We start from the raw sequence: 26,314 nt of genomic DNA on the forward strand, positions 1-26,314 counted from the left end.
GATAGAAGGGAAGATAGTGGAGCAGGTTAATAGTTTCAAGTATCTGGGAAGGGTGGTTGAAAAGGGAAGTCTGAATGAAGAGGTCAAAGGAAGAATCAGATGGAGTGTCAGGTGTAGTATATGACAGAAAAATGCCAAAGAAGCTGAAAAGTAAGATGTACAAAACAGTGGTGCAACCAGTACTAATGTATGCTACAGAAACCTGGGCAGTAAAAGCATAGCAGATGAGAAAGCTAGAAGTGATGGAAATGAAGTGCCTGAGAAGGGTGGTTCGATGCACACTGTGGGACAGATGAAGAAATGAGGACATAACAGCAGAAGCCAAAGTAGCTCCAATTGCATAAAAGATCAAAGAAAACAGATTACGGTGGTTCGGGTACAAGTGCAGAAAAATAAAAGCCAATCTGATGAAGAAATTTTGGGACAAACAGGAACAAGTTTAGAGGAAATGAGGGTGTCCAGCAAAGAGGTAGACGTATCGTGTGAGAGAAGATCTGTGACAGTCGGACATGAGTGTCGAAGGCAGGAGTGTGACAGTGAATCTAGAGAGATGGTGACAGTTGACAACACCCTAAACCCATGTAGAAAATGGGAAAAAAGGGGTTGATGATGATGATGAAAAAAAGCAAACATCTATATAGACAGATTCGAATTTGTGTGCGCGTTTAGCTATAGATGCACGCACAATCAGGAGTTCAACCTTTGCGCGCACGCTCTCTCTCTCTCTATATATATATATATATATATATATATATATATATATATAAATGGGCTCCATACACTAGATCAAATTTTCACTAATTCGAAATAGTGCATGGAATGCTAACTGCAGCCAAAGTGCACTTAATCGAAAGTGCACTTACGCGAAGTTCAGTACAAAGAACGGGTGTTGTATTGAACTTCCGTGCAGTACTCACGGACCTTAGGGTTAGGGCACGGGTCATAGTAACGGGATAGCCCATAGGGCTATCCCCTTACCATGACCCGTGCCCTAACCCTAAGGTCCATGACAACTGCAGCGCAGTGAAGTGTCCTCCACTATGGTGCGATAGTCACGAACCTTAGGGTTAGGGCATGGGTTAGGGTAAGGGGATAGCTTAACTAACTATCCCCTTACCCTAACCCCTATGGTCCGTGACTATCGCACCACAGTGGAGGACATAGCTTGTTTTTTTATGTACTCCACTGTGCTGTGGTCTTTTCAGTGAAGTGCACTTACGCAAAAGTTCACTTTCATTAAAGTGAACTTTTGCAGAAGTGAGGCTTCCTATTACAAGTTCGAACTAGTGAACTTTCATTCTTGTAATAGGAATCCATACATATATATATATATATATATATATATATATATATATATATAGATATATATATATATATATATATATATATAGACCATCAAATGATGAACTCCAGAGAAAAAGGTATACGAATCAAAATCAAACTCCGTACATCCACCAGGCTGGAGATGAACACGCTGTTTATTGTGACCAGCAACAAACAAAGTACAAATAATAATGAGATAAGAGCTTTTGGACTTGAGTGGTCCTTCTTCAGATCTAGTAAAATACAAAAAGTGAGTGACATTTAAAATATTAGACCACCAATCAACAATGTGCACTGAATATTTAACCAATAAAAAGTGACAAAAAGACAAAAATCGACCAATGAAAAACAGTCAGCTCTAGCTCTTAGGAAAAAATAGACAATAATTGCATCGTAACCTCTGAGGCAAAAACCCAAATACAAAATACATAAAATGAAATTTACAGTGTGACTGGTGGGCTACAAACCAATCACACACTCCAGCTAACCAACAGATCCAATCACAAATCATCACATTGAGGCTGAGACATAAATAATGCTTGGTATCATGCAAACTTTAATGCTGTTTAAAACCATAAAGATTAATCTAAAGTTAAAAATATTTAGATATAAACAAATACAAATCACATTAAAAACCAAAGGAATATACCATAACTTCTAAGGCATGAGCTAAGTGCATAATAAAATTCTGCTGTGTAAATGGCAATTACAAACCAATCATATACTCCAGCTACCCAATGGGTCCAATCACAAACAATCACAGGTCGAGCCATAGTCAATGTATCAAAATTTGCTGCCATACAAACTCAAAATGTATATAAAACCATGTAACTAGTCTAAACTTGCAAGTACACCTTAAGTATAAAGAGCAGTAGCCAAAACTACTTAAATACATATAAATAAACCATCTATCTTGCTCACTGAATTTAAAAACATGCAAAAGTGCCTTTGCAACACTAAATCAATGACTGCTATCAAAGGGCACTCAATCCACATCTAAGCACTGTACACAAACATCATAAATCTATACACAAATAATAAAAGAAAAAATGTATCCCAATAGAGGATCAAACAAACAGAATGCAAGACATAGGACTTATATGCACTGAGTGGTAGAATAAAAAACAATCAGCAACTCTATTTAAACAGTGAGAGTCCAATCAGCTGCCTATAATACTCTAGATCAAACTCAACAAAGATCCTAACACAATACATGTAAGTAAGAATGCTCGATACAGTCAATCAAAGCATTACACGCCAACTTAATGAAATGGTGTATTTAAAAATATATGTGCAGTTAGAAATATATACAATTAGAGTTATGAATATGCTCGGATCACGAGCGAGCAAACAGATGGAATATAGGGATGAGGAACTTCAAATCACTAATTGGTAACACAACAACCAATCAACAACTCTATAGAGACTCTAGGTCCAATCAGAAATCTAGAATATCCACCCACCAAACTCGGTGAAGTTCAAGTACTGCATCAACAAAGACTCAACCAAATCCAATAAGAATCTTATCATCACGAAAATGATGATCGACCATATGCATTCCTCACAGGTCAAAGCCAATCAAAACCAACCAAAGGTACAATTGGTTTGGCAACAGATTAAATAATGTAAACAAATACAAAACCATCATACATACGAACGTATCTTAGCTAACCAGTTGGTCGGCTAGTGCCCAATCCTCTATGCCAAATACAAACACTGACCAATCCAGTAACTCAGGTTCTGTTGCAACACCACACAAACTCCTACTGCAGGGCAGCCACATACCTAAAAAACAATCCAAAGAACATAAACCAAGCGATCCAAAACCCAAACGTCAGATAAGGGATAGCCATGATACATGAGCCTATAATGCTCAGAGTGTATCCAAGAAACTTAACTATCCCTGGCAAAAAAGCCAAAAAATGTACCATGAAAATATACATTACACCAAATATATCATATGTATCATAGAGCCCTTCAAGACTATAGCAGGAGTGCAAACAAAAACCAAGAAATTTTGTGAATAATGAATTCAGTACAATTATGTTTATCAAAACCTACAGCCCTTCAAGGCTGATTTCAGAGGAACCGCCACAATCAATCCTGGAAGTTGGTCTGCTCTCATCCTAATAATCCATCTCATCTCTGCTTGCTCTGTCATTAGAGTTATGTCTCCACCACGTAATCTTAAATGTAAAACTTGAAATGCCATGAACCTAAAATAATGTCCGTTATTCAGTTCCACATGTCTGAATAATGGATTTCCAAGATCCCGCAGGTGAATCTCACTAAGGTGCTTTGATATTCACCCTTTGAATTGCCTATTGGCCTTGCCTCTATAGAAAGAATTGTATAACATACATATGTCAATTCAGACGAGATTATGGGTTTTACAATCAGCATATTCACGGCATGTGCAGTTCTTATTCTGTAGAGGATGAGTAAACTCATTCATGTCAAATATACTGGTGTAAAAATTGCACATAGAGCATGGGAAAGTGCCCTTTCTCCCATTACCATCTTCATTCAAAGACCTACTCTTATGGCAGAGCAGCTGTTTCAAATTGTGATTCCTCTTAAAACTAAACCATGATTTATCAACCACAAACTCTCAAAGCTTTACATCAGATGTAAGAATTTTCCAATTAGACAATGATGTCACAAATATGTTCAATATCATTGGAATAAGTCATTATACATTGATTACACTGGTGAGATTCTGTACGAGTGGTGTTATCTTGTACTGGTGGTTTACCCCTTGTAATATGGTCAACCAGATGCATCTCTGGCCAACTGAATATGGTACTTCTCATGTTCAATTTCAGATCGCTTATAACCTCTACTGACAAGTCTCTTAGTAATGGTCTTAATAGCTGTGGTGTAATGAACATCCCCTGTATGAAGTTTTGATGTGCGGAGAAACTGATTCTTCATCACACTAGAAAAAGCATGGGGAGGATGCATACTATTGCGATGCAGTAGATTGTTCCTGAAGCATTCTTTGTTACATATACTTGTGGTCATTTGTCCCTTGTCATTAATGGGAAGTCTTACATGAAGGAAATCTATAGTTGAACTGGAAAATTTCAAAGAAAATCTCAAGAAGCCGGTGGTTGTTTCCAAATAAGTAACAAATTCAAGTAGATGGTTAGAGTTACCATCCCATAGGAGGTAGATGTCATCTACGAATCTATTATAGAATTTCAACATATTAGAAAAGAGGTTATTTTTCGCCAACACCAGATTAGCATGTGTTGATGCAGGGGGTGCCCATGGCCACACCTCATCTCTGCCAAGAGATGACCTGTCCAAACATAAAACATTATTCTCCATAAAGTACAGTTGTGTACACCTACCATAAATGTAGATGTTCGAGTGTCTTCATTGTTGCAGTCATGACTGTAGGGTTCTCCCCTGCTGGCAGGCAGCCCTCGGTCGGCCAGAATCCCAAAGTCTGGGTCCGGCGTCGGCTGCTCAACCATGCTCCCTGACATCAGAGCGCCAGGAGTATAAAGCTGACAGCCAACGCCATCTTCTCCAGTTTTTCTTGCCCCAGATGTCAGAAGTCCCAAAATGAAAAAGGTCCCATAACCTAAGAATGGTGGAAAATAAGGAAATACACAAAAGTAAAAATAAGAGGGGACTGGAGGGAGGGAAACCCAGACTGCAACAGTGAAGACACTCGAACATCTACATTTATGGTAGGTGTACACAACTGTACTATGTTCATCGTGTTTCACTGTTGCAGTCATGACTGTAGGGTAAAATCCCAAAGCTGAAAGAAAGGGAGGTGGTCATAAAGAGGAAGGGGCGGCTAAAAGGCCCTGCAAGACTGCAGAGGCAAAGCCTGCCCTAGACTTAGAGTAGAGAGGTAGATTGTAGTGCTTAGAAAATGTATGCACTGAACTCCAAGTTGCAGCTTCCAAAATGTTCTTGGTAGGAACTCCCCTGAGGAAGGCCGCAGAAGTGGCAGTAGCTCTGGTGGAATGAGTCCGTATACTTCCTGGGATTTGTTTTCCATGGTGAGAATAACAAAATCTGATTCCTCGAGCAATCCATTTAGAAATTGTCTGTTTTTAAATGGCTTTACCTTGGGAACTTGAAGCATAAGAAACAAACAATTGTTCTGATTTTCTGATGTCCTTGGTTCTGTTCAGGTAAAAACGTAGCTGTCTGTGTACATCCAAGGAATGTAAGATCCTTTCCCCTTTATTTTGAGGAGTGGGGAAAAAGGTTGGCAAGTGTATAGTTTGATTTAAAGCCACCTTGGAAACCACCTTAGGCATGAAGGTAGGATTAGTCCTCAAAGATACCCTGATGGATGAAAAATAATATAAGGTTCCACAGCCATAAGAGCTTGTAACTCTGAAACCCTCCTGGCAGAGGTTAGGGTTAACAGGATGGCTGTCTTCCAAGATAAAAACTTGATGTCAGAAGAGGCAGCAGGCTCAAAAGGAGGCAAGGTTAGTTTTTCCAAAACATAGTTGAGATCCCAAGCAGGAATAGGAGGAGATCTAGGAGGTCTTAAGTTCTTAGCACCTCTGAGAAACTGTCGCATGAGCTGGTGGGAAAAGATAGGAGGGTCTGCATTATAATGAGCAGAAATAGCAGAGGCATGTATCTTAATGGAAGAGAAAGAGAGACCCTTATGTAAGAGATCTGTCAAGTAAAGTAAAATTAAAGGAATGTTAGGAAGAAGAGGATCAGAATCCTGAGCCTGCATCCAGGAACAAAATCTTTTCCATTTTCCTGCATAAGATTTTCTAGTACTAGGACGTCTGGCTTCTAAAATGACATCCATAACCTGCTTGGGCAGTAAAGAAGAAATCAAAGGCCCTGGATTAACCAGGCCGCCAGGCTAAGAGTTCTGACATGAGAGTGTAGAACCTGACCCTGATGTTGGGACAGAAGGTTTGGAGACGGAGGTAAAATCCAAGGGGGGTCCAGGCATAGGTTTTTTAGAGTTGGATACCAAAACTGCCGAGGCCAATTTGGAGCCAGCAAGATAATCATCTTGGGCTTGTCCTGTTTTATCTTCAATAAAACCCGTGGAAGAAGAGGAAGAGGCGGAAAGGCATATCCCGAGAGGTTCCTCCAACTGAATGACAGGGCATCCACTTTCCAAGCCTCTCTGTGGAAAGTCCTGGTGCAAAAAGTCTGTAGTTGATGATTGAGATGGGATGCCAAAGAGGTCTATGTGAGGACATCCCCAGACTGCTGTTATCATCCTGAATATTTTGGTGTCCAGCATCCACTCGTGTGGATCTGAAAGATTTCTGCTCAGACTGTCTGCCAGGAAGTTTTGTTTCCCTGGTAGAAACTGAGCTTGAAGATCCAGATTGCAAGCTAGAGCTGTGTTCCATAGATCCATGGCTAGTCTGCAAAGGGGGTAGGAATGAGATCCCCCTTGCTTGTTTATGTACCACATAACTGTGGTGTTGTCTGTCCGTATTAACAGTTGTCCTGGTTGTAAAAGATTCTTGAAGGCCAATAGAGCTTTCTGAACGGCTAACATTTCCTTTAAATTGATATGCAGGTGCTTCTGATCCTTTGTCCAAAGGCCCTGCAAACAATTGCCCTGAAAATGGGCTCCCCAAGCATAATCCGAGGCATCCATGGTTAGAATCTGAGAGGCAGGAGGCAGACGGAAGGGCTTCCCTTTGTTTAGGGCACATGCCCTGGACCACCAAAGAAATTCCTTTTGAAGGCAAGGAAGGACAGAGATCAGTATGTCTAAACTGTGGCAATGCTGAGACCACACACTTTTTAGGTACCACTGTATTTTCCTCATGTGTAGTCTTGCATATGGTACGAGAAGAATGCAGGAGGCCATGTAACCCAAAGCCTGCAGGAATTTCCTTGCAGATAGATGAGTTAAAGTTGCCAAGGTTCTGAAAGTTGAAGCCAGCTGTAACTGTTTTTCGGATGTCAGAAATGCCATCTGGGTTGTGGTGTTTAGAAGTGCACCCAGAAAAGTTATCTGTTGTGATGGTGTCAAATTTGACTTTATGTTTACAGAGAATCCCAGGAACTTGAGGAGGTTCTGTACAAATTCTAGATGCTGGAGTAAGACATCCTTGCTGTCTGCCTGAATTAGACAATCATCCAGATAAGGGTAAATTTGAATTCCCTTGAATCTGCAGTAAGCTACTACTGGAGCCAGGCATTTGGTGAAGACCCTGGGTGCAGTAGATAATCCAAAGGGCAGCGCAGAGAATTGAAAGTGCCTCGATCCGGCTTTGAACCTGAGGTATTTTCTGCGATCCTGCCTGATGGGAATGTGTAAATATGCCTCCTTTAAATCCAAAGTTACCATCCATGCATTTTTGGACAGCATTGGAAGTAGCTGCTGTAGAGTAAGCATCTTGAATTTTGGAATCTCTAGAAAGGTGTTCAAGACCGACAGATCCAGAATGGGTCTCCATGAGTTTTGCTTCCTTGGGACTAGAAAGAGCCTTGAATAAAAACCTTTTCCCATCTCTGAAAGAGGAACCAGTTTTATGACATTCATAGACAAAAGAGCTTCCACCTGGTTTAAGGCCTCCGTCCATTGATGTTTTGGAAGGTCTGGCCATCCGCTTGGCCTTGGCAAGGTATGAAAATGGAATTTGTAACCTCTTAAAACCACATCCAAAACCCACTTGTCTTGGGTTATTTGAGTCCAATTTTGATAAAAAAGAGAGTTTTCCTCCGAGAGGGGCTTCCAGACAAGAAGTTCCTGTAGCCCAATAGAGGGAGTCATTGAGTTTGTTTCCTTTGAGATTGTGACCTGTCCTCTCCTCCCCTAGGGGTGGAAGCAGTCCACTGTCTTGGTCTATAAGCAGCTTGTGTTTGAGGCCTCCCTCTGGAACGTCTATATCTACCCCTCTGAGGCCTGTCTGAAGTGGGAAAGGACCAATTTTTAGAAGGCCAATTCCTGCTAAATCTAGGAGGCTGAACTTGTAAGAAATCTTTAACTGTTTGCATGGATTTCGCCTTATCCTCCATCTTTTTAATCACCTCTTCAGCTTTTGATCCAAACAAAACATTATGCTGAACAGGAGCATCCAATAATTTAGCCTTTACTTGTTCAGGTAAATTTTGTTCCTTTAGCCATGCATGCCTTCTAATGACTGTGCCAGAGGCCGCAGCCCTACAAGAAGCCTCCAAAGCATCAAATCCACAGTGTAAACCATGCTTCCCAACCTGTTCAGTGGCATGGAATAAGTCCTGTAATTCCTTATCATCTGCACAGGCAGAAATGGAAGTAAGCTTTTGTTTTAAGACAGACAATAGAAATTGCTGGTATTTAAACATATGAAACTGACAGTTTAAAGCCCTGATGGACAAAGTAGCAGAGGTGTACACCTTTTTGCCCCATCTTTCTAAGAATCGAGAATCCTTTTCAGTAGGAATAGGATTTTTGGCAGAAGCGGCCTTAACTCCCTTAGGACCCTGAGAAATGGTTTCAGGGTCAGCAGAAGGGTTCTTGTATAAAAACTGCTGGGAATCAGGAACCCTGTAATATCTATCAGGCTTAACAGGAGCAGGAGGAAAAGAGTCAGGGGTTAAGTTAGCCTCCGAAAAGGCATCATCCACGATATCCAAAACAGGAGGAATAGCCAGGGGTCTATGTTGGGGAAGAAGAAGAAATTCCCTCAGCCTTTTCTTGGATTCCGAACACTCCTGTCCTTCTCAGTGGAAATGTTCCCTCATTTCATGCAAAGTTTCCCCAAAAGAGAAATCCTCAGGGGGAGAAGCTGAAGGAATGGATTCTTCAGTATCAGAATCCTCATAAGGAGGGAAAGTATAATCCTGATCGGAAGAAGAAACTGAGGAAACAGAAGCCTGATCAGAGGAATCATAAGAAACATCTTGCCTTGGCCTTTTGTCTGGAGGGGGATGAGAACCCCTAATCATAGTAAGTAAGTCCTCCGCCATCTTGAGTAACTGTTTCTGTGACTTGGGAGCCGGTTCAGAAGAGGCCTGTGTAGAAGTCTTTGATTTTGAAGGAGTCTTTGCCTTTGTCTTTGGCTTTGCCTTTATTAGTAGCTGAGTAGGCCTGAAAACTCCTTCGGAAGCTGGTACCTGCACAGCGGCTCCGGACCCATCCGAAGGAGCATTGTCCGAAGGTCCTGCAACAGAAATATTTAAAGGCCTGGTTGGCTCCTCATGAGAGTCCGTTTCGGCCGTAGGTTCTGAAATGGCCGACGACAGGGGCTGCAAAAGCGCCTCACTGACGACTGACGAACCTGAAGCTGGCTCCGCTTGTGTGCTATCATCAGATTTGGACCTCGGAGGCCTGTCTTTATCCTTGCGACGTTTGTGAACTCCAGTAGCCAGAACCGTATCTGACGACATTTTGTAATTAAAGCGCCTACCGAAGTAATGAAAAGCAAAATCGTACCTTCGCTTAATTGTACGTTGATTGAATCTAGCACAAAACTGACAACTAGCTACGTCATGGTCAGGGCCCAAGCAAGGAATACAGTAAGAATGAAAATCCTTATGAGGTATTTGCTTCCCACATGAAATACAATTATTAACTTTTTCTGACGTCAGAGTGGAGTAAGAAAAAAGTTTCCCCAACGGGGTACTTAGCTTTGAGTGGAGAAGAAAGTCTTTGACCAAAGTGTATCAGTAAAATTCGTCAGGAGTCAGCCGACTGGCACTTGCGAACTGCTATCACCGCACGGCAATAAAGACTGGAGAAGATGGCATTGGCTGTCAGCTTTATACTCCTGGCGCTCTGACATGAGGGAGCATGGTTGAGCAGCCGACGCCGGACCCAGACTTTGGGATTCTGGCCAACCGAGGGCTGCCTGCCGGCAGGGGAGAACCCTACAGTCATGACTGCAACAGTGAAACACGATGAACATCTAATTCCAATAAAATGACAATTAGATCTATATTGTCAGTTTCAAATGCACTGGTGGAGATGAGAAACTCTTTAACCGCTCTAATGCCAAAAGCATTGGGGATCACTGTAAAAGGACTAGTAACATCCAATGTGGCCATAATACACTGCAGATCCCCTACTAGAGTATTAGTATATTCAGATAAAAAAAGATCTATCCTGTCATTTTAAAGGCGAAGTTTTTACAGACTTACTTGCCAATACTTATATGAATGTGTCCCACTACAGTAATAGGTTGCTGCATACAAGACAACGTAAACTGCAACGGGACCTCAAAGATTTTAGTCTCGGTAATGTTTTTATGTGGCCGAGAAACAACGCAACTAATGTCTCATCCATATTGAAAACAGCATCTGTTCCTGACTCTCTACAGACTAATATGTTGCCTAATTCCGTTGAGTCTATGCCTATGCCTTTTGTAAATATTATAAAAGAGCCAGCAGTTGTGTCTAGTAATGTTCCACCACAACAGTTGGAATCTTCATCTGTTCTGTTGCCAGGGCTGACCCCTCCACCCAACCAGCAAGCCTTACAAAACACTGTAGCTGGGGCTAGACAGAAACTATTACCACCTTTCAACGTGGAACGTTTTTTTTTTTTACTGTTACCGGTGAAATTACGCACCATGTCCCAGTCGGGGTCGTCAGAAGAGAAAGTACTCGGGAGAGAACACAACCACCAACAAAAGAACCAGGAGATAAACAACCTAGTTTTTAATATATCAGAACATGAACTATCCACGGCAGAGACATCATTATTGAATAAAGGTTTATCCTTTATTCCTTCAGCAGGTACGAATGTGAGTGACCTGCTCACTGACTTAAGGATGTTTGGGTGCAATGTTACTTTAAAATTTCCTTGAAACGTAGAAGTTTGCATACCCCTTGTGGTGCCACCTCATGTGGATTGTTTTGTAAAAGCATGTGAAAGGACATTTACAAACAATTTTGCACTAAGCACAACTGCTTCTATTTTAATTTAACTACCGTTGAGAAAGAAGCTTTATGGTCCTTGCAAAGTAATACAGCTTTAGCATTAGACCAGCAGATAAAGGTGGGGGATAGTACTTATGAACAGGAAAGACTATAATAAAGCAATGTACGAGTTACTACAAGATATTGATACATATGTCTGCACAGATGCTCCCCACCTTATGCATATTCTTAGACAGGTCCATGATAATCTTTATGACCTTTAGGTTCATAGGTTCATAGGTTCATACTAGGCTATCTGCCCGAGGGCATTTACAAGCCTAGCCCATCGTTTTGTGGCTTACGCCACCCCTTTAGTATGGGGAACTATACCCATTATTTTGCTGTGCCTCTGTCGAGCAGTGACACTGAGGTAATCCCTGGGGTATATCTGCGATCTCCCATCCATTGGTCAAGATTTCTCTTGAACAAGGCCAGCGAGGTGCTCTGCCTCACATGTACCGGGATTTTGTTCCACAGCATAGGGAGTCTTTGGGTGATGAATCTATCCCTCCAGCACGTCCTATTAATAGCCGTGTCGAGGTTTAAGTCTCCGCCCTTGTGGCTCTGATGGATCTAGATTTTTGAGGTGAAGCATATTCATCAAATCTGGGTTTGACATGGCCTTGTATGTTAGGCAAAGGTCACCTCTGAGCAAGCGTGGCGACTGAATAGAGCTGGAGTTCTTTCAGTCGGGCAGCATAGGACAGATTTTTGAGACCCTTTATCCTTTTGGTGAGGAACTTTTGTGGCCTCTCCAGCTGCTGCAAGTGTCGGGTCAGATACATTCGAATGGGGCATTGTACTCAATCATTGGTCTGATGAGTGATGAGTAAAGGGAGACTATGACCTCCCTTGATCTAGATGAGAATCCCTTCATGATAAGGTGGGCAATGTAGAAGGTCTTCCTGACTACTTTAGCTACATGGGTGTCGACGACAGACTACTATCAACCTGGGTCCCCAGGTCCCTGATAACTTCTTCTGTGCTCAGTGGATTGCCACCTATTTGGTAGCTAGGGTAACCTTGTTTTTCCCGAAGGGTATGACTATGCATTTTTGGCATTTAACTTTAGGCCGTGGCTCTGGCACCAGTTATCCGCTTCTGTGAGACCCTTCTGAAGGATATCTGTGTCAGATGTGTTTTCTACTATGGCCCAGTTTGCAGTCATCTGCAAACTTTGTCAGCCATAACCCTCCTGTGTTTGCTTGTACTTGAAAAGTAGATGCCAAACAAGAGTGGGCCCAGGACTGAGCCCTGTGGGACACCACTTGTGACAGGCTTTGAGTCTGACATGGCGCCAGCAACTCTGACCCTGTGGGTTCTGTCACTCAGCCAGTTTGCAACCCATCTTGTGATGTATGGGTTAACATTTAAGCTGATGAGTTTTCAATGATACCCGAGTGGGGTATTGTATCGAAGGCCTTAGCCAGATCGAGGTAGGCTGTATGGACTGCCTTTCCCTCATCAATGGCTTTGGTGACTGTTTCAAAAGTCAACCAAGTTTAAAAGGCATGATCTGCCTTTGACAAAGCCAAACTGGGTTGGATCCAAAGTCTGCAAATTCCTATGTCTTTATTTATGAGGTCCATTATGATCCTCTCCATGGCTTTGCAGATAAGGCTTGTCAAGCTAATGGGCGGTAATTTCCAGGGTCGGTGGAGGCACCGCCTTTGTGAAGTGGGACCACAGTTGCAGTGCGCCACTCCTGGGTGCGTATCCAGAGGTAAGACTTTGATTAAACAGCTGTCCTAGCTGTGGGTTTAATTCCTCATTGAGTTCGTGGAGCACACAGCCGGGGACACCATCAGGTCCCATGGATGCTGTGTTTTTCGCTTTGGAGAGAGCAGTTCTCACTTGGGCGCTGGAGATGTTTGGGGGCTGCAATCGCTTGGTATAGATATCTCTCCTTTTGGGAGGGAGAAGTTTGCACTGAACCTGTCAGCCAGTATGTTGGCAATGTCTGTAGGATCAGTAATCTTCACATCATTTTGAACTAGTTCTGAGCATATCTGGGAGTTTCCTCCTAGGTTTCTAACATAGCTAAAGAAGGCCTTATGATTGTCTTTTGAGTCTTTAGCTATTTTTCTCTCGAAATTTGCTTTGGATGACTTTATGAGAGCTCTTAGTGATCAAGGGTGTCTTACCTTTTAAGGATTTTGCTCTATCTTGTAGTAGCTTCCTCCTTTTGTTGTAGAGTTTGTTTATGGCTGGGGTCCACCAGACTGGACGCTTGCCTTTGGTACAAAGAGTCTTTGTTTTGCTTGGGATTGCCTTATCCATGCAGTCCTGCAGGTGCTGGTAGAAGGCATTTGTAAGTGATTCAGCGGCTTGAGTACTGTTTTCCCGGTTCGGGCCTTAAAGGAGACCACACTAGTCTTTAAAAGTGTGAAGTCGGCTTTTGAGAAGTTCTTTACTGTGGTCTTTTTATTTCAGGTGGGGTGGGATGAGGACCTCCAGCGAGATTAGTTTGTGATCTGATCTCACCAGTGAGGGGTATACTTCCGGTGTTGAACATTGTGCTCCCATGTTCGTGATGATGAGATCAAGTATGTTATCTCCTCTTGTGGGGATGGTGACTAGTTGTTCCATGGCATTTGAGTTTATGAATTCCAGGAACTTTTGGGCTAGGGTGTTTGGGCTTGAGTAGTGTTCCCAGTCTATATTAGGGTAATTGAAGTCACCTAGTATGATGGTGTTTGGTGATACATTTATCCCCTCTAGTGTTTTCAGGAAGGCCAAATAGACTACAGCTTATACAGTTATCTACACATAGAACATCCACTTATTCCTTGTATTACGGGTTTACCAAAGGTATATAAGCTTGTACATCCACCCCCTATGAGACCTATAGTTGCAGGAGGTGTGTGTGCACTGAAACCATGTCTATCTATATAGAGCAGAAATTAGGACCGATAGTGAAGCAAATACCAACTATTTTAATAGATACTACTCAGTTTCTTAATGATACTGATGTATATAATAATAATAATGATTCTTCCTCTTATGAATGTTTACTGGTTACACGATGTAAAAAGTCTCTTCACTTCCATACCTAACGAATATGGTTTGGATGCCATCAGAGAAACTTTAAACAATATGCACTCCATGAGTAATAATGACATGACCTTAATTTGTACACTAATGGAAATGGTACTTTCCAACAATGTGTTCATGTTTGACAAAAATATATATTTGCAACAATGGGGTGTTGCTATGGGCACCCCATGTGCGAATTCCTATGCAAATTTAGTGGTACACCATTGGGAGAATACGCATGTTTTTAATTGTACTTATTTTCCACACATTCTTTTATATAGACGGTTTGCAGATGACAATTTTCATTGTAGGATGGCGAGTTTTCTTGCTTGCAGGATTTCATTAAATATCTAGTGTCCATGACTGTTTTTTTGAAGTTTACCATGACATCATTCACACAGAAGGTAGACTTCCTAGATGTCACTGTATATAGGGATAACTCTGGGGTCCTTAGCACTGGTCTATTTCGAAAACCATGCTGGAAAAATAACCTGCTAGAATTTAGCAGCATGCATCCCAGATTCATATTCTCTAATATAGTAAAAGGACAATATCATAGAATGAAGAGGATTTGTAGATAAACTATGTTGAATGATGAAATTAACATCTTAGAGCAGTTGTTTGCAGACAGGGGTTACACTCGGATGGTACTGGATAGAGCTAAGAAGGATGTGTTAGAGGAGATGAATCCAACTATGAATAACTTTGTACATTCATCGAAAAATGGCCTTTCACACTCACTAAATTACCCCAGGTATACCAGACATTTCAGGGGTAGGAAACAGTTTTATAACAAAACATGCTAATGATAATGCAGTTATGGTTGAAATTATTAGACAGAATTAGCACATATTGACCATAGATCCTACTAAACTTGACATTATTGAAGTACCAAGTATCATATATATATATATATATATATATATATATATAAGAATAATTTAAATCTAAAACACATTTATGTAGAGATGTGAGGCAGACCATTCAGCAAGGTAAGAGCCTAAGTTTTGGCACTTTTCCTTGCAGACGCTGCAATATGTGCAGAGTAATAAATGCAACACAACTCTTTTGTCACCCCATTTTGGATTTTAAATTTCTTCCTAGATTTCATGCCACTTGTAATAGTAGCAACTCAGTATATCTTGCTAATTGCAATTGTTGCAAATGTTTTTATGTTGACAAAACTTCTAGAAGGTTGAGAGACAGGAATTACAACCATCTCTATGATATCAAGAATCTTAACATACAGAATGCTTTGGCCAAGCACATTGTTGAATTTAATACACACAGTTTTAGTTTTAAGGTACTGCAGCTGGTGTTTAATAATCCAAGAGGGGGTAATGTCAATAATTATTTTGAATCTGTTGAATTAAAGTGGATTTTTAGGTTATGTGCACGTATTTATCCAGTTTTGAATAGCTATGCAAGTATTAAGCCTGCCTTAGACGCACGGCCCTTTAAGTGAGTTTTTGCAGTAGTTTTGTAACTTCTTAACAGATGTGCTTATAATCTTAATTTGATGTTAATTGATTTTAAACTAGCATTTAGCTCTGTTATTTAAATTGAGTGTTTGACTCTGTATTTTGAGATCTGATGAAGCGTGGTTACCCCACGTGAAAGCGCTTATCCTTTTGGTTTTATTCTTGGAATAAACTGGATTTTATAGCTTTGGTGGTCCTACCTTGTTTCTTTTGTTCTAGTGTTATATTCAGATCAAGAATATAAGAAGTCCCTTGTATCCGTGATGACCGCTGGAGCTAAAGATAATGTCCGCTTGAGCTGTTGATCTATATACATACAAATAATTTCAGTGACCCATCCATTGCCAGCTTTTACTGGACGCATAGGCGGGTTGTCAGGAACCTTATGGACTTTAGGAAGACCATTAATGATCGGAATCAGAGGATGTGTGACCAATAAGGTATTATATAGATCTTGTGGTATTTTACACAACTCATACATAGTATGTAATCTCTCCTGAATATTCAGAATCAGTCTCTGTACCTGTTTTGTGTAATCTTCACATATGTGGAGTCTTCACCAAGAAGCTGAAGCATCTTATCTTGATAAAACTGAGAATCCATAATCACTAGGGCTGCCCCTCTATCAACATGTCTAATTATAATCTGATCACTGTCTTGCAGTTGTTGTAAAGCCTCTCTTTTTCTAGAGGTAACATTATGGAAGGGCCATTTGCGTTTCCTTGATGTATCATAAATTTCTTGTTCACAAACTCGTAGAAACATCAACAGCTGGAATGTTCTGCGGTATAAATACACTTGGCTTACGCAGAACATCTCCTCTTAGATTACTTTTGTCACCGTATAATGCTTTCAGCATGACATTCCTGCAAAATAACCTTAGATCCATCACAACATCACTCAGCATCGAGGGAGCAGTGGGGACGATATATATATATATATATATATATATATATATATATATATATATGAAGGGATAGTAGAATTACTACTAGCTGGTAGCTGCTCTCCTTAAAATAAAACTACTTTTTTGCCACAAAACTCAGACAATGTATATAGCAAACAGGAGTAGCAAGCAAACTAAGAGTTGGCTTTTTCTGATACAAAGGAAATTAAAAAAATGGTGAAAGCCATACTACATAACCAACTTAAAAACAACAAATCAGGAGATGCATAAAGTTGTTGCGTTACAACTCCACAGTTTAGGTTGGAAATAAGTAAATTCCCTGAGCTAGGTGCACAAGATACTGTTTCTGACAACACTGACAGCTTCTCAATTGTCATGCTACTCATCAGCTGGTGAGACTGTAGACATAGTGCAGTGCTAAGATGACTCTGCTAAGGATTACCATTCAATACACATTACCACATGGCGAGAAGCAATGCATGCACAAGCAGTCCAAAAAGCATTCAGTGATTAGTATAGTCCCATCTCAAGAACAACAGAGAAAGTATGAAGCAGTTACTTAGACGAGCACATTTCAGACTGCACAGGTACATCTATGTATTCCGTATTCTGAAGGTGGGCTCAATGGAGAGAAGGCTTGGGTCTCACTATACCCTTGATAACCAAGGTTCACATAGTAGCCTGAGTGCCAGTGGGTAAAGCCTAGAAGGAAGCAACCAACACAGGCTTAACCATCTGGGGGTAAAAGGTGCTGGCAGAGTCCTGCCATGGGGGTTCCAGCTGAGGGAAAGGTTAGAAGTGCATCTCCATGCAGAAGGACTAAAGGGGGAGTGCTACAATTTTCAGCTCTTACCTCCCTCTCCCAGTGTCCTCTGATGCCAAATGAGTGGGGAGCAGATGTTCTAACTGGGGATAAGGGCACAAATGCAGGTGGCAAAGTCAGGGACACAAAAACTTTAAAAACTGAATTTCTGAAAAGCAACCAGTTCCCCCTGCACCTACACATGTATGTATACACACACACACACACACACACACACGCACACACACGATAAGTAATCCATTTTTTTTTCTGTAGAACAGAGTTGCACTCTAATCCAGTGCTGTGATATGCACTGTCCAATCTAGCATGACATGCATACATTAAAGAAGCAACAAACTCCTACCTTATGCAGTGCTACCACATAACAGTGCACCCACTATGCCAGTTATTCCATCTAATCCACCAATGGACAGCAAGAGTATGTCTTACATATATGATTATCTGGGTTTAGTTCTTAAATAATGCAATTATCCATCTCATCTGCATTCTGGGGGTTCATCATGGCCCAATATACCTTGCATAATACAACATGATCCAGCAATACCCATGCAGAAGCTATAACAGCATGAGAACAAGGGAACAAAGAAATAAAGTAGCACTCCAACACAAGACAGACAGTTCTGCTGTACTTGTAAATTGTAGTTTCAAAAATAAAGCTCTACCAGCAGAAAGGTCACTGCCTTGCAGCAGCCACCATCATGCAACACTGTGTAGAACAACTGCGTTCAGCTGGCTACAGTAATTCAAAGCCTTTCTATTCTAGAAACATGCTTCACTTACATATCTTACCAGGATTCTGCAATACTATACATGGTTTATGGCACAAGAAGTCACGATTCATTAAGCACTATTGCAGTATAAAACAGGATCTAAAATGTGACATGTACGAATCACAAAATACACAAACTCTATTGTATAGTACAAAATACAGTAAACGGATTAGTAGTATACTGTAGAATGATTTTTTTTTTCAGTACTACTAGGGATTTTGTTTATCTATAACACTTGCACAATGGTATCACATTTTAGCAAAAAAATTCATCATTCTCAGAGAGGTAGAAGGTTTAAGCTCTAACAAAATATCGAGAAAAATAACGTGTGTGTGTGTGTATGTATTTACATGTACATATTGTGTGTGTGGGTGTGTGTATATTAGCAATGATCAAATACATCTAATATCAAAATGTCGACATTAAAATACTGAAAAAGCTGCCGCTGATACACCAGTACATATGTGCTGAGACACAACCTTGGCACATGCAAAATTTAAAACTTTAAAAAACAAATAAAAACATTCTTGTTTGCGGGGGGGGGGGGGCAAGCCTTCCAGAAACCTCACACCCCCTGCTAATTATGTAATACTAACCCTGAGAATGTATAAACATGGAGTAAGTGATATTCCTCAACCCTGGGAATTGTGCATTCACACACATCTGTTGATTAGCTGCTTTGTCAGTCATATGTGGTCATCTAAATCATGCATGTACTGTTGACCAAACATTCTGCATGGTATCCATATATACAGTGGATATAAAACGTTACACACCCCTGTTAAAATGCCAGGTTTTGTGCTACAAAAAATTGAGGCCACAATCAATAATTTCAAAACTTTTCCCACCTTTAATGTGACCTATACCCTGTACAATTCAATTGAAAAACAAACAAATCTGTTAGGGAAAATTATAAAAAAATAAAAAACGTACAATAAGCTGTTTGCATAAGTGTGCACAACCTTAAACTAATGCTTTGTTGAAGCACCTTTTGATTTAATTACAGCATTCAGTCTTCTTGGGTAGGAGTCTATCAGCATGGCACATCTTGACTTGGCAATATTTGCCCACTCTTCCTTGCAAAAGCACTCCAAACCTGTCAGATTGCGAGGCCATCTCTTGTGCATCTATTGGATTTAAGTTTGGGCTCTGGCTGGGACATTCCAAACCTTTAATTTTCTTCTGGTGAAGCCATTCTTTTGTTGATTTGAATGTATGCTTGGGGGTCATTGTCATGTTGAAAGGTGAAATTCCTCTTCATCTTCAGCTATCTAGCAGACGCCTGAAGGTTTTGGGCCAAAAGTGACTGGTATTTGGGACTGTTCATAATTCCCTCCACCTTGACAAAAGCCCCAGTTCCAGCTGAAGAATAGCAACCCCAAAGCATGATACTGTCACCACCATGCTTCATCATGGGGATGGTGTTCTTTTGGTGATGCGAAGTGGTGTTTTTGTGCCAAACATACCTTTTGGAATTGTGGCCAGAAAGTTCAACCTTGGTCTCATCAAACCACAACACATTTTTCCACATGGTTTTGGGAAACGATGTATTGTTTTGCAAATTTTAGCTGGGCCTGGATGTTTCTCTGTGTAAGAAAAGGCTTCCGTCTTGCAACCCTACCCCATAGCCCAGACATATGAAGAATACGGGAGATTGTTGTCACATGTAGCACACAACCAGTACTTGCCAGAAATTCCTGCAGCTCATTCAGTGTTGCTGGTCTCTTGGCAGCCTCTCTGACCAGTTTTCGCCTTGTCTTTTCATCAATTTTGGTGGGATGTTCAGTTCTTTGCAACGTCACTGTTGTTCCATATTTTCTCCACTTTTTGATGACCGTCTTCACTGTGTTCCATGATATATCGAATGCTGTGGAAGTTTTTTTGTACCCTTCTCCTGACTGATGCCTTTCAACAATGAGATCCTTTTGATGTTTAGTAAGCTCTCTGCGAACCATGGCTTTGGCTGTAGCAGGCAAGTGAGTAAATGTCAGGAAAATCCTACTAGGACACCTGAACTTTATTTGGGGTTAATCAGAGTCTCTTTATTTGATGGCAGGTGTGTACCCAAGAAGACTGAATGCTGTAATTACAGCAAAGTATTAGTTTAAGGGTGTGCACACTTATGTAGCCAGTTTAAGGGTGTGCACACTTATGTAGCCAGCTTATTGTACGTTTTTTATTTTTTACATTTTTCCCCGTAACAGATTTGTTTTTCAATTGAATTGTAAAGGTTATAAGTCACATTAAAGGTGGGAAAAGTTTTGAAATGATTTATTGTGGTCTCACTGTTTTATATCACAAAAACCTGGCATTTTAACAGGGGTGTGTAAACTTTTTATATCCACTGTACACACACACACATATATATATATATATATATATACATACAGATTATATATATATATATATATATATATATATATAGTCACACACATACTATGTAAACAACTGAATGGTATGTATACCAAATGTTTGCCATTGGTGTGTAAGTTGTGGAATGTTGTGTTGTGCATATGAAAATGTATGTCGAAGAGTGGGTCGTGGGTTTGGTAAATGGAGCTGTGTTGTGTATTGAGGTAAGTGGGTTATTGCATTAAAGGTTAGGAGTTTATGGAAATTTGGGCAATTTTTATGTGCAGGCAAACATCATGGATGTTGAAATAACATATTCAGGCACCTTTTGATAGACATGGAAGGATGGACTGCAAAGGATGACACAAAAGTCTCTTTTGGGTCCAAGATGTTCAAGCCACTAACATCTAGTATGGGCTTGAGATCTTGTATCCTTTTAAACATCAACAAGAATATAAAGTAAAATCATTGTCCTAGCTGGTCTACTCAGACATCTTTGATAGCATTTGTTACAAGAAACTGCTGTACATTCTTTCTTGCTTGTACCTTCTGATGGGGGTAGCATATTCAGCAATTATAAAGATGGGCATTTTGGACTAAACCTAAATGAAGTATCAGTTTTTCATAACTTCCCTAGTCCACCCCACCTTTACTAACTTACAGCATTAATCTCCTCTAAGGAAAGACAATCAGATCAGGAGGTAAGAATGGCAAGAACCCCCCTTTAAAGGGACCTTGGCTTCTTTGAAAATGCTGAGATCCACATCCCTTGGCCAAACAATGTTGCTGGTATCTGGGAGAAGATTTGTCAGATCCAGCTTTCTACTGCTGCAGGCTCTGTAGGGTGCACCATGAATGCACTTTTCTCTTGCTCCTCTGTCCCCTAGGAAAGGAACACTGGGCATAGAGATGATGAACCTGGTGGCTGAAAGGCATTTTCCTCTCTCTTTCATAAGGACTTTCCTCTTTCTTTTGTGTCCTTCAGATGTTGGTCAACTTCAGGCCTAGACATCAAAGGTCCCTTAAAGAGTACAGTCATGATGTGGTTTTAGTATCCTCTGAGGGTAGTAATGCACCACCATGTCAGATGCTGTTGCCTTCACAGCTCCCTCTGTGGCAATAAATGCTACACAAACCATGAAGCTGCAAACCACCGACAATGTAGAATCCTGACTGATGACCTTCTCTTTAACACTTCCATCACGGACGCCATAAACAGTATGCAATATTTCATCTAAAATGCACCACTGAAAATAAAGCATCTGTAAGAGACGCTATGTAAATGCTACAAAACTTTGCTTCTCAGTCTATCAGGGATTCCTTAATGGGGGACTGGAGAGACTAAGGAGTGTAATTTCTCCTCAGGGTAGCTAAAGATACAGTTATAGTTAGCTTAGGGGGCCTCTTCCGAGATAGTATAGTCTGCTGGGAATCTAAAGAGTCTGCTTGACTTTTTTTTAGACATGTAGCCACTAAGCCTTGGATTACTTAAGCTTCAACTAGAACCAACAGAAAGTTAGTGAATGATTTTCTTAACTTGGTTCTCTAACAGAAAGGTGCAAAGCTGTTTGCTTCATCTCCCTAGAGCTGCCTCATTAAATTAAAGACAAATACAGCAGGAGAGTGACGAATGCTGTGAACCTAAGCAATGTGCACATTAAATTTGGTTGTCAGCGTGTGTTTTGTCTGTTACATTCATATTTATCAGAATAATAGAGTACAAGGGAGAAAAAGTTCCAAAATCCTAAGACAAACCAGAACAGAAAAGAAGCCCCAGCAAAACAGTATGGTACCAATATCTTAATAGAAAGTAAAGGTGGTTAACTAATTCAAAAAAAAAAATTCAAATTCACACACTAAAAAAGATATCATACAGAATAGCTAAAGGTCATCAAACTGTCATGAAGTAAGAGATAAAACAAGTGAATCTCAACAGTTTTTTTTTTTCACCAAGAGTTAGCCTGGGGTAAAACCAGCACCACAGCATCGAGGGGATAAAGCCCTGCCTACAGTCCAGGCAACCTAGGTTCAATTAGTGACTCGGTTGCCTAACTCACTAACAAAGGAGGATGGATAACCCCATCCTAGGGGAGGACAGCATTTATACAAGCACACCTGGATGATCTCCAGCAGAGGCTGACATTTTACACAGCGGTATAGTCTTCAAGGGAGGCAGGGCATTGGCAGACTCACCATGGAGGTGAAGACGATATACTAGCACGCTCACTGCACATCCTTCTCATATTTGTATATGTGCGAAGGGGGAGGAGAACTTGAGTCAGTACAAACCATCCTTCTCAACACCATAAATGATGATGTTCTCTGAGGCGTCTCATTCTCCTCATTGGCCCAGAACATAATTCAGAGTAAGTCTAGGGGGGGTTTATCAGGTTTAATAGGCCCTGTGTACAAGAGGAGGCTAACAGTGGAAGCTGATGATCAAGTGCAAGGAGAGCCAAAAATATAAAGGTAGCCTGGGCCCATCTGAACACATTTAGCTGTGGAAAAAATGAAAGTGAGAGGTACTAAGGATCATGGGTAGCAAGAGGTGCAAGTAAGTATTTTGGAGCCACAAAGCTGAATATGCAAAGATTGCCTAAATCCTAAAGGTCAATGAAGGCTGAATCTCCTTAGCACATCTAAAATTACAGTTTCACTTTATGACTCTGAGAGCAACGTATAAGAAGTCTGTGACGTGACTTAAGGGTCAAGTCTCGAATACAACAGGCATGCTTAACCTAATTAAATGGTAACTAAATCTTATATTGAAGGTATTCTCCACCAACTTTCAGAACTTTTATAACTGCATACTCAGACTAGTGACTCCATGTGATCATAACAAATTATAGCAAATGTACATAAGACAACAGATTCCTAAATTAAAAAGATCATCTTAAATCAAATTTCAGTACATCACTGCAACAACTCAAATAATGCAAGAGCTCTATACAATACTACTGCAACAGACTCTTTCAGTTTTGTGGTGGACTTAAAAACTGTTGTAGGAAAAACTTTTGCTAACGCATTGGCATCCATCTCTTACAATGCACATTTTGAAAGACCATAAGAATCAATCATACTGTTCATCATATAAACATATTATTTTACTAAGAGAACATCAAAATATACTTGTCACTGAAAGCACTTTAGGGCAGAACAGCAGTGAGCAGTGCTGTCTTACGGCTCTTGATTATCCAGTTTGATTACTGTCAGGGGTGCCCTCTGTAAAGAGTCTGCAGACCCTCCCTGTGTCCACGAGAATTTTCACCAAGTGTTCTGTTTTCTTTCCAACATCCCAAAGATGTGCCCCAGGTGAACTGCAGGTCTTCTAAATTGTCTATACTGTGTGAGAGTAAATGTGTGTGTGCATCCTGCAACAGGTTGGCAACCTGTTTCATCTGAATTTTCTACACCTTTTGCCCACTGAATGCGGAGACAAATTCCAGCTTTTCATTCAACCTTCAAAGGATTAAGCTGGCAACCAGAAAAAGAAGGAATAACGTACTACAGCTAAAACAGACACACATACACGTTCAATTTCAGTTCACAATCACAAAAACAAATAATGTCAAATAAAGCAAGACTAAAAAAACCCACCAAACTTGCATAAAGCCAAATACAGAACAAGCTGATAAGAATAAACACGATAACTGCTTTTTGACGGAGAGCAAACTTTCTGTAACCCCCGTGTGAAGGGATGTGCCCCTCACATACTTGAAATGTCTTCTAAATCTGAAGTTGCACCTCTTGGGAGGGGGGGAAGGGCATTTCTTTTTGTTGAAATTGTGTGACCATGAAGTTAGTTCACATTTATTCCTAGACATATACCAATCCAGCTTTCAGTTTTTGATCTTGTAGTGTTCAACATTTTCACTGTGAAGATTTTGCATGGGTACCCCTCTGATCTGACTAATGTGCATAGACAAAAAAAAAAGCCTTCACACAATAATTTAAGCCACATACTTTGTTTAGACTTCTGAACTAATTCATCAGTAAAGTCTCAAACTCCCAAACAGTCATACTGAGGTGTCTGATACACATGTTGGCCTTGTTTATCTGAAATTTTAGAAAGAAGAGGTTTCTGTCAAATTACATAAATACTTTAGACATTAGTCTGTGAACAGTTATCCAAAAGAATACAAACCTTAAAGAAAAGTTAAGCAATGCTGTATTCTACCACCTTCACTACTCATGATGGCAACAGAAGTACAGTTATATAAAATTTTACCATAACGGTAATGTCCTTCTCTTCAATGTTGCAGTATTCGTTACAATAGGGATCTCCTGCCAAGGGCGACACAACATTTGGCTAGTATACCAAAGCCTTTAGGTTGCTTTAAGGTAAGCCGTATGTCACATGTATGCTCCTTGAGGAGAGTAGGGCACAAAGGTAACATTCGGATGTACCATCCTCAGAACCAACAGCCCCATTAGGAATGCCAGTCCAAGGAACAGAAAGGTAATCAGTACATCCAGAAAAGAAATGGGCAAGGGGGCAGAGGGAGGGATTGGATACTACTACAATGAAGAGAAGGACATCTGCCGTTATGATACGATTTTACACAAATGTACTATATCCTTCCATTTCACTGTTGCAATATTCATTATAACAGGGAGAGTGCCAAAGCTCAGGAAGAAACTTGGGAGGAGAACGGACCAGCAGAGCCCTCTTAAGATGGTCTTAGCAAATTCAGCTCTAGCTCTGGAAAATCCATCCAACTTGTAGTACTTGGTTAATGTATGCACAGAAGTCCAGGGAGTTGCCTCAACAATAGAGTAAGTATCCAAACCCTTGGAAAAAAGCACCAGAAGAAGCCACAGCTCTAGTAGACTGACCCTTAACAGAATAATGAAAGCTCTTACCATAAAAGGAATAACAAAAAGAAATAGCTTCTTTTTTGAAATCCAAGAAGAAATAGTTTGCTATGATGCAGCTAATCCTATGGATCTAAGATGAAAGAAAACAAAAACAGCTGATCATATTTTCTAATAGTCTTGGTCTTATTCAAATAAAATCTGAGTTGTCTATGCACATCTGACGTGTGCAACATCTTCTCACTGGCAGACTACAGAGAAGAGAAGAAAAGTGGGCAAGCGAATAGAGTGATTCAAGGACAACTCATTCACCACCTTGGGTACAAGGACACCCTGTCTTTGTGAAAAAAAAACAAAAAAAGGAAGACAAGCTATAAAGGCTCAGACATCCATCTGGCAGAAGTAAGGGCCAACAAAAGAACAGTCTTTAATGAGCAGTGTTGCAAGGAAGCTTAAGCTGTAGGTTCAAATGGAGCCTGAATCATTTTTTCCAAAACAAAATTAAGATCCCAGGGAGGAGGAACAGCCTTTCTGGGAGGCCCAATATGAAGGATGCCTTTAAGGAACAGGTTAGCTACAAATCTAGAAGCTAAAAGAGGAGACAAAGGCAGACAAGCAGAGACAGCGGATAAGTGGGCCTTAACAGAAGAATAAGCCAACCCCAGCACTGAGCAATTCACACAGATAAGACAGAACCAAAGAACATCCACATCCACAGAAAGTGGATCCAGGTTACGAGAAAGACACCAAACAGAAAACCTCTTCCATTTGGATAAGTAGGATTTCCTAGTATTGGGTTTCCTGACCTCCTGCAGGATCCTAAGCATGTCCTCAGAACAAAGATGTCTATGTGGAATCCAAGTTCTGTCACCCAGTGTCAGTTGAAGAGCAGACAAGTGGAGATGGACGAGAGATCCCTTGTCCTATGTGAGTAGAT

At 40.6% G+C, this 26,314-nt stretch overlaps 1 protein-coding gene across 1 annotated transcript in view; it reads right to left on the reverse strand.

Annotated features, from left to right (window-relative positions):
* The window catches only part of RAB13 (RAB13, member RAS oncogene family), a 999,793-nt gene that overhangs the window by 667,181 nt on the left and 306,298 nt on the right, over positions 1-26,314 (reverse strand). The gene's annotated exons all lie outside the window — the stretch shown is intronic.

This window comes from Protopterus annectens, chromosome 8.part0 (genome assembly GCF_019279795.1).
Source record: "Protopterus annectens isolate FY-2018-M chromosome 8.part0, PAN1.0, whole genome shotgun sequence".
Taxonomy (NCBI): Eukaryota; Metazoa; Chordata; order Ceratodontiformes; family Protopteridae; genus Protopterus; species Protopterus annectens.